The sequence below is a fragment of the Triticum dicoccoides genome, chromosome 7B (assembly GCF_002162155.2).
Source record: "Triticum dicoccoides isolate Atlit2015 ecotype Zavitan chromosome 7B, WEW_v2.0, whole genome shotgun sequence".
Lineage (NCBI taxonomy): Eukaryota > Viridiplantae > Streptophyta > Magnoliopsida > Poales > Poaceae > Triticum > Triticum dicoccoides.
The window spans coordinates 777,620,724-777,629,842 of record NC_041393.1 but is presented as its reverse complement, the minus strand read 5'-3'; the positions used below and the strand labels follow the sequence as shown (position 1 = coordinate 777,629,842).

Sequence of the window (9,119 nt, the reverse complement as noted above, 5' to 3'; positions counted from 1 at the left end):
GTAAATGGTAGGGTCAAATCAGGCAAAGCCATAACAGGAGCAGTGACCAGACAATTCTTCAATGTTGTGAAGGCCTCAATTTGAGCATCTGACCACTGGAATGATTCTTTTTTTAGACAGTCATGAAGTGGCCTAGAATTTATCCCATAATTCTTGACAAATCTTCTTTTTCTGCAGCCATACCAAGAAAACTCCTCAACTGAGTGATAGTCTTAGGTGCTGGCCATTCTTTGATGGCAACTATTTTCTGGGGGTCTGTAGATAGACCCTATCCTTAGATAACATGCCCTAAATACTCCACTTGAGGGACAGGAAAACTTCATTTGCTAATCTTAGCATATATTTTTTATGACCTTAGAATGTCTAGGACTAACTTTAGATGCTTGAGATGAGCTTGTTTGGTCTTGCTATATATCAGAATATCATCAAAGAATACCAAAAGGTATTTCCGGAGCAAAAACATGATTCATTAAAGATTGGAAGGTAGCAGGTGCATTAGTGAGTCCAAATGGCATCACTAAGTATTCATAATGACAAAAATATGTCCTAAAATTTTGGAATGTCTTCTCTTCTCATTCTTATCTGATGATAACCTGATCTCAAATCAAGTTTGGAAAACAGTTGTGCACCATGTAGCTCATCTAATAGATCCTCAATGACAGGAATATTGAATTGATTTTCTGCACTTAACCCGAAAGCAAGTTTGAAAACAAGACCTGCTCTGTGAAGTGATGGAAGTAGTGAAGGTTTAGGCTTCGGATCTGTGAAGTTCAGGTTTTGGAGTAGAGGTCAGAGGCTAGTGCGGGTAGCCCTGTCGGAAACTAGAAAGAAGAGGCTGATGCACCTGCCCGGCGGTGGGTGGGTTCAGCTCGATCAACTGGGATAGGAGTTTTTTCTCTATCTTGCTCCATGGTGTTCAAGCAGTGCGTCCAGAAAGCTGTGATTCATGGGAGGGAGCAGCTTCAATAGCTTTGGCTGTGAAAACTCTTGGTCTTGGAGCATCAGTGTCATCAGTTCACCCAAGATCAGCAGGACAAATAACTACTAGGTTTGTGCCAGAAAAGCGTCTATCGTGACGGGGAAAGAGTGGAAAAAGAAAGAGATTCATCAGCTATGGAATCTGACAGGTATCGGTATTGAACAGAGGGGGCTGTTCACAAAGCATCCCATGGATGGTAATGGTGCTTCCCCAGCTGCTGTTCCTACTCCTTTGGCTGGTGCCAAATCTGATGACTTTGAAGTTGAAGCTTGCCCGCAGAACGATGTAACCATGCTGGTAGTACTATGATTGCCTTAGAGCGCAGATGTCTCTGTCCCTAGGAACGTGATGCTTAGGTGCGAGGTGAAACACAAGCAGGAGATCGAGAAAAGAAATCATACGGATTGCAACCTACAGATGAAGAATCTGCTTCATTGTTCCCACCATCTATATCAGATGTTTAATAAGAATAGGAATCGAATAAGCTGCTGATTGACTGAGGAAGCATTTGAAAAGAAAGGAAGGGTGATGGTTGTTAAACAAAGCTGCGTGTGGGTCCGCCACCTATAGTTGTAGTTTCTGCTGTAGCATCGGTTATTTCCGTTATTGCTGTAGTAGCATCGGTTATTACTCAGGTTACGAATGACCCAATCTATCTATGGCAACCACCCCTACTTTTAGTAGATGGAGATGCGCACCTAGAAAAGACGGATGAAAGAGAACCTGCCCTTCTGACTTCTTCTCTTGTCTGTCCTTTACGCAAAGCGATCTATGGTCTCAACAAGCCCCGATAGCTTCGGTTTTTGAAGTTCAGCACAGTGGTTATGTTATCCAGGCAGGGTTTGCTCGGAGTGATCATGATTCGGCCATGTTCGTATCAGTTTATCCTCGAGGACGTGCTATTCTGTTGTTGTATGTTGATGATATCAAACTGACTGGTGATTACTCCGTTACCATATCGCTGATCAAGTGTCGCCTTCATCAATTATTTGCTATGAAGGCGCTGACGCGCCCTAAGCCTTTTCTTGGCTTGGAGGTCGCACATTCTCCTCGTGGATATTTGGTATCTCAGATCAAATAACGTCATGACTTGATCACTCGAGCTCAACTCAATGATGAGAAGACTGTTGACACTCCCTTGGAGCTTTACGTTAAACTCCGTCCGACTGATGGCTCACCATTATCTGATCCGACGCAGTACAGACAGTAGGTCGGCAGTTTGGTTTATCTGACGATCTCTTGCCCAGATGGCTTTTCCTAAGAAAGTCAGCCTTTCATGGCTGCCCCCCGGTCAGTTCACTTTGCAGCAGTTCATCGGATTCTTAGATATATTCGAGGTACCTTTTCTCGAGCCGTCCTTTTTTCCGTCATCGTCTTCTTTAGAGTTGCGTGCAACTACTGATGCCGATTGGGCCTTCAGATAGGTGCTCAACTACAGGCTTATCTATTTTATGGGGAGATGAGACACTATCTTGGATGAGATAAAAGCAATAGACAGTTGCTCCTTCCACTGCCGAAGCGGAGTACCGTGCCATGGCACACTACTAGATAGATTGTATGGCTCCGTTGGTGAATTTGTGATCGCGGGTTTCATTTGAAAAACCCCAACGCCATTCATCTTGCGTCAAATCCGGTCTTTCATGCAAGAGTTTCATTTTTGGCCGCTACTACGTTCGTCGAAAACTTCTTGATGGCACCATCATCTCATTACCTTATTTTTTCCCTTCGACTTCGGCTATGACCAATGCCCCACCTAGCTGAATAGGCGTAACAAAGCTACCTGAAAAAGGCAAGGTGCACCTTAGATTGAAATCAACAAATTTCGTTTTGCCAGATGGATTCTTTAGAAAGATTCCCGGATAAAGTTCAGTAGAATATTTAGTTAGAATCTAAATAAAGGCGCATACGTGGGCGGGCAGGGGGCCCCACTACTTCTTCATTCAGGGGGGGGCTAGCCTCATGACTTCCCACTGGGCGAGGGGTGCACCTAACCCACCTACTCACTCATCAATTACGGTGTTCATCTGACTTGCACAGAAAGACCCCTATTGTTTAGTAATTTGACGCCCCATCTTTTGATTGACTGTTGTCAACTAATCTTTTCAATGTTCAATTCTACTCTATGTTAGAACATTTCTGTGAATGCTATTTCGATCTAAGTGGTCCTATTCTCTGTCCCGTGCTACGAAGCATTACTCCTCTTTTCATTCCAAATTCTTCAATAAGACCGATATGATTGATTGGTCTGTGCGTTTCTCTTATTACTTTTTTGTATCCCCCTGTTCCTCGGATACAATTCGATCCTTCTACGGCCAAATCTCAATTTGTGGAAAGCCTTCGATGGCTTCCTTATGAAAACATCCATTTGTATATGGGTATAGACGGTCTTTCATTATTCTTCGTGATATTGACCACATTTCTGATCCCTATTTGCATTTCAGTGGGTTGGTCTGGTATGAGAAGTTTTGGGAAAGAGTATATTACAACATTTCTAATTCGTGAATTTCTAATGATCGCCGTGTCATGCATGCTGGATCCTCTACTATTCTATGTTCTTTCCGAAAGCGTGCCAATCCCTATGTTGTGCGGAGCTGAGCATCTTCTATTCGCTGGGATCAAGCTTTTCCTCTGCAGGGGCCTTGTGCAGTAAACCCCCTACGGGCGGTCCCCCGTCGTCGTAAAGTAGTAAAGGTCCCCGCGAAGCTTTCGGGAAGAGGGGTAGTCTTGTGCGTAAGCATAGCATTTCTGGTCGAACCACCGAACCACACATCTTTTTTTGGTGGGAGGGTACTCCGAGTAGTGGGTACCTCGTAGGACCTCGACCCGCCTACTCAGGTCTTGTATGGATATGCAGGAAGGGGTGCTCCTAGGTGTGTGTAGGGGGTGTGTTTTTTCGCGAGAATGAATTCCTCGTCAAGTCAGGGGGGGTGTGGACACACTTGCGCGAATTCGGGTAACGGCTACAAGGGATAAAAATAAAGGAAACTCTACCCGACCAGGGATGGACGTAAACTCGTAAGCTACCGAGGGTAGGGATAATCGTCCAGGTCTTATTAAAAAAAAAGGCGCCCCGCCACTGCAGGCAGGTTAGTTCCTCTGTCGTTGCCGGAGAGTTCTTGGCGAAGAGACCTTAGGATAAGTTGCTAAAACAAACGGAGGGGAGGATCGACCCGTTCAGTAGAATTCCGAAGAAAGACTGTTGGCAGCAGGTGGAGACATTTCTTTGGCCCCCTTCCAAATAAATGCGGGGAGGGTAGAGCTCGGCAGAGGGTTCGAGAATAGGGTAGGGTTTTTTATGGTCGGGTCCCCTACCACTAGTCCGGCTAGCCTTCTTTCGGGCAGGAAGCAGGCCTAAACGACGGGCGGGCATCTCCCGCTACGCAAGCAGCATTGTTCGCCACCACCCGAGAAGCAAAAGATTCGAGAGTAAAGGCGGAAAAGACAAGCATAGTGGTCTAATGACAAGGGCCGACGACGGAAGCTCGGGACGGAGCCGTATGATGCGGAAGTCTCACGTACGGTTCCCTGAGAAGGGAGTGGCTACCCACTGGAGCTTCGACCAACTACCACCGGTCACTTCCGCTTTGGGGCCACCCCTGACTCTACCATCATTATAGGGGTATGGAGTTCGAGACAAAGAAAGATCAAGGCAGCATATCAGTTTTTCCTATATACTTTACTGGGATCCGTTTTTATGCTATTAGCTATTCTGTTGATTCTTCTCCAAACAGGAACCACCGATTTACAAATTTTATTAACCACTGAATTTAGTGAGCGGCGCCAAATCCTTCTATGGATTGCTTTTTTCGCCTCTTTTGCCGTCAAAGTGCCTATGGTACCAGTTCATATTTGGTTACCCGAAGCCCATGTAGAGGCACCTACGGCTGGATCCGTCATCTTGGCTGGAATTCTTTTAAAATTGGGAACCTACGGGTTTTTAAGATTTTCCATACCCATGTTTCCCGAGGCGACACTTTGTTTCACTCCTTTCATTTATACTCTAAGCGCGATTGCTATAATATATACTTTCTTGACAACTTTAAGATAGATCGATCTTAAGAAGATCATTGCCTACTCCTCAGTAGCCCATATGAATTTGGTGACTATTGGTATGTTTAGTCGGGCGGCGGCCGTTAGGTCACCTATTTTGAGTTATGGACACACAAGCAAGGCCAAAACATGTGTGTCGGGCGTGCGACCCATCAACCTACTAGCAATAGGGGAGAAAACTTAGCATGTCGCAACAAAAGCGTCGATTCGAGGCGTCAGCAAAACACCGCCGTCTGTTCCTAAAACAAAACCCCTTAGCGCCCCGGGACGGGAGTGGGGGACGGCCCTATGCAGACAGCAGCAGCACCGGCTCTACGAAGTCCGAATCGAATCTTTCGGTTGGCTTTCCGTGAATAAGAATTGTTGGGCGCGGCGAAGCGAGCGCTTCTAGCTGTTTCGCTTGCTTCTTTCTTATTGTGGCGGCTATTATGGCGTGGCTGAAATGAACGAAAAGCGAGATGATTCAAATTGATTGATAGATGGCCTGATCTGTTCTGATAGATCGAAAGGTTTTCTATCAATAATAAGGGTTGACCTCTTTCTATCTATTGATGATACAAGATCTCTATCTATTCTGGATCCATCAGAAAGAAATCGATATGTATCTTATTTTTTCTACATCGTATGTAGAGCGCCCAAGCGTTTGGCCAGCTCAGTTCTATTATCCATCGGTCCAATGCACTGGCTCATCTCATGGAGGGAAAAAGCAAATGTAGTTAGTTGTCTTGTTGTTGTTCGCCGCCTCGACACATTCCCCGGCATCGTCCCACACAGAAAGAAAGAGCGTGGAGCCCCGGCCTGACCTGTAAGTCCGCTAACGTAAAGCGAGGAGTTGAGCCTGAACTGGCGAACCGAAGTCACTTTCGTAACCATACTTCCTACAGCTAACACGTGTCCAATCCAGCGGGAACGCGAAGCGCAAACGAACGTGAGCTGCTATACCGAATCCCCCGCTGGCCATCGGGGACCTAGTGGTAAGGCCATGATCCGCAGGGGAAGGGATCACTCATTCTTCTATTGGGGACAGGTGCACGAACGACAACTCCAAACGTCAGACATCCGCCGCCTATACCTACCGTTTAGGTGGCACTAGCGAGATCCAGCTAAGGTAAGGAACTTCGTGTCGCGGCTGCTCCACTCCGCTGCGGTCTTTTGAACTGAACTTCGTTGCCTTCCCGCGCGCGAAACGAATGGGCGCTGTGTCGTGGGTAAGTTTTGGGGCGGGGGGGCAGAGAGAGACCAGAAGAATGATTCATTTGGATCGACGAGCCATTTCGCGAATCAATAGAATGTCTCTCTATCCATATCTATTCTATCTTTATATGACGGGCCATAAAAAAAAGAAGTATTTTTTATGGCATGCGGGATGATCGCGCCTAGTAGCCACATATCAGCTGCGCTCAATATGCGGGATTTCCATTGGATCAGATCTTTCACTTTGACGAATTTGGACCTAGCGAAAAGGACTCTAAGCCTTCGCGCAAACAAGCAAAGTAGAAGCAAGACGAGGAAGCGGAGCTGTCGTAGAAGCAGTAGCTTCCCCCGACAATATACAATACAACAGTAGCGACCATGAATAAAAAGAGCCCCTTGTTTAACGAGTTCGCTGCTTTTCCCAGGCCGGAGAAGGGCAACTACTTATTGATTGATCGCCTTTCTTTGATATGTGTTCAATTTAGTACAATACAAACTACAACTAGATCAAAGCGGAAGGGCCACTCACTATAGAAGCTATACCTAGAAAAGCCCTAGCCAATAGTTTAGTAGTCGGCCAAACCCCCATGCTCACGACATGTTCTTGATATTGATTGAGTTGGAGGGAGTCAGAGACTACCACGGAATCCTTCCATAGTCACCCCGGTGACCTTCGTCACCAAAGCGTCACGACAATTTCCAAGACCCCTCATATAATCTCCAGTGGGGATCAGTCGGAGCACGTAGGAATGCCGACCACTACATAAGCCGCTGGCGGAGAAAGCTCGAAGAGCTTCCCTTCATTCGCTTCGCGGGAGTCGCACACAGCACATAGCTGGAAGTCAGAGGGCCCGTACTACCTGCCTAACCCTTCGCTCCGAGGGACCGTAGAACGGAAAGCACCTTCTAAACAACTCGGCAGAAGGGAAGGGGCCTATGTATTTGCATGACCCCTGCGGATTTGACCCTACCTACACCCGGACCCAATCCCCTAGCGGTCCTGCCACCACGCCGCAGAATAGGAGCTCGTGTGGAACCTTGGATTTCTGGCGTAACAGCGGTGGAAAGTATCAAAATATTACGGCCGCATAACCATAACATAGTATATACGCTAAGGTCGGCCAAAATATGGACACCCGAAGGGCCCGGCGCGCACAATCCTATCCTATCCGAGCCCGTCATTGCATGCACTTCGGACAGCCGTCCGTAGCATCATAAGGAGCACCTCCCTTTCGAGGTACCCAAATGGAACGGTCTTTATTTGTGTTGTTGGTTGGTCTTTCTCAACGTGGTCTACAGCACGAAAAACCATTCTTTACAAGATAGGGTCGTTCACATGAAAGAAAATACAAAATCCATTCTTCATGGTCGGGCGCATTTCTCCAAATCCTCCAGGATCACAAGTGGAACGCTAAGCAAGGGTGGGGAGGCAAGCAGGAGAGCAAGCAGGGGGTGTTGCCGTAGCGCGCCGGAGAGCAAGCGTAGGCAACCAAACTAAATAAGGCTACAAAAGTAGCTAGCTAGCGTTTTTAAGCTGGCTGCCTTTTCTAGCGCGCGTACTCTTCTGTGGAGTCGCACGGAACGAGCCTTGTCTTCCCTCCAACGACTAGCTCCCTTTTCTTGTTCCGGTCACCCTTCTCTTGCCGTGGAAGGACTTTTGCCTGTGGTGTGGTCCAACCCGTGGGCGGAGTCGCCCTCATCCCCCCATTGCTCAGTGCTCCCTGCAGCTTCGCTGGGCTTTACCCGCGTGGGCGCGGGCTTCTATAAGAGAATGAAAAGCTCTCTTTTTACAATAAAACGCGAACCGCGCGGAGCCCACCCTTTTTCATTTTCTGCCGCCACTGGGTGGCCGCAGGGGAAACACAGCCCGGCCGCCTCTCGGGAAAGGGGGGGTGGGCCTACCTATCCCGAGGGAGCAGCTGAGAGGTTCCATATGCCGAGCCGAAGGGCAGAACTTCAATGCGTGATCGTAGTATGTCACCTCGTCTCATCCTCGCAGCATCGAAGAGTACCTATGCACTATGTTCCGGTTCACTGATAAGGAAGATAGAGTTGGGGTGGGGGTCTACGATGTGATACTATAGTATGCCCCGGGGAGAAAGATGCGCAACTCAAAACGGAAGCAGGAAGCGTGTTGTCAAAAATGTCGGGGGTTACCAGATCTCTGAGACTACCATCGATCCGACAAAGTGGAACGACCAGAAAAAGAAGTGGAGTTAGAAAGCCATATGATAGGTGGTAACTATCTTGTACGGTTCGGGGGGTAAGCGGCGTACTCTGGGGGAATATTAGGCTCTATCGAACATACAGGGAATTGGAGGTAGCATTTTACTTATGTTAAGTCATGGACTGGTTTCTTCAGCCCTTTTTCTATGTGTTGGTGTTCTATATGACCGACATAAGACTCGACTTGTTAGATATTATGGAGGTTTAGTGAGCACCATGCCGAATTTCTCTACCATTTTCTTCTTTTTCACTTTAGCCAATATGAGTTTACCCGGCACTAGCAGCTTTATCGGGGAATTTCTAATCTTAGTAGGAGCTTTCCAAAGAAATAGCTTAGTAGCCACATTAGCTACGCTTGGGATGATTTTAGGCGCGGCGTATTCCCTGTGGCTATATAATCATGTGGTTTCTGGAAATTTAAAACCCGATTTCCTCTATAAATTCTCCGATCTAAATGGCAGAGAAGTTTCCATATTTCTACCTTTTCTTGTTGGAGGGGCGACCGTCCGTTGAACTACCAAAAAAGGGTAAACCAATGTGATCATGACATTGTAGGTGCTTGCGATGGGACGGATGCAACTTCCCTCATAAGTAATGGGTGGCATAGCCCGTAGCAGAAGTCCCCTTTTTTTATCCATTTCTTTATTACCCCAGAGGGGCCCACCCTGGT

General features: G+C 47.2%; 1 pseudogene; it reads left to right on the top strand.

The window, feature by feature from the left end:
• Positions 1-1,168: 1,168 nt before the first annotated feature.
• Positions 1,169-9,016, top strand: LOC119339822 (annotated as a pseudogene).
• Positions 9,017-9,119: the final 103 nt, after the last annotated feature.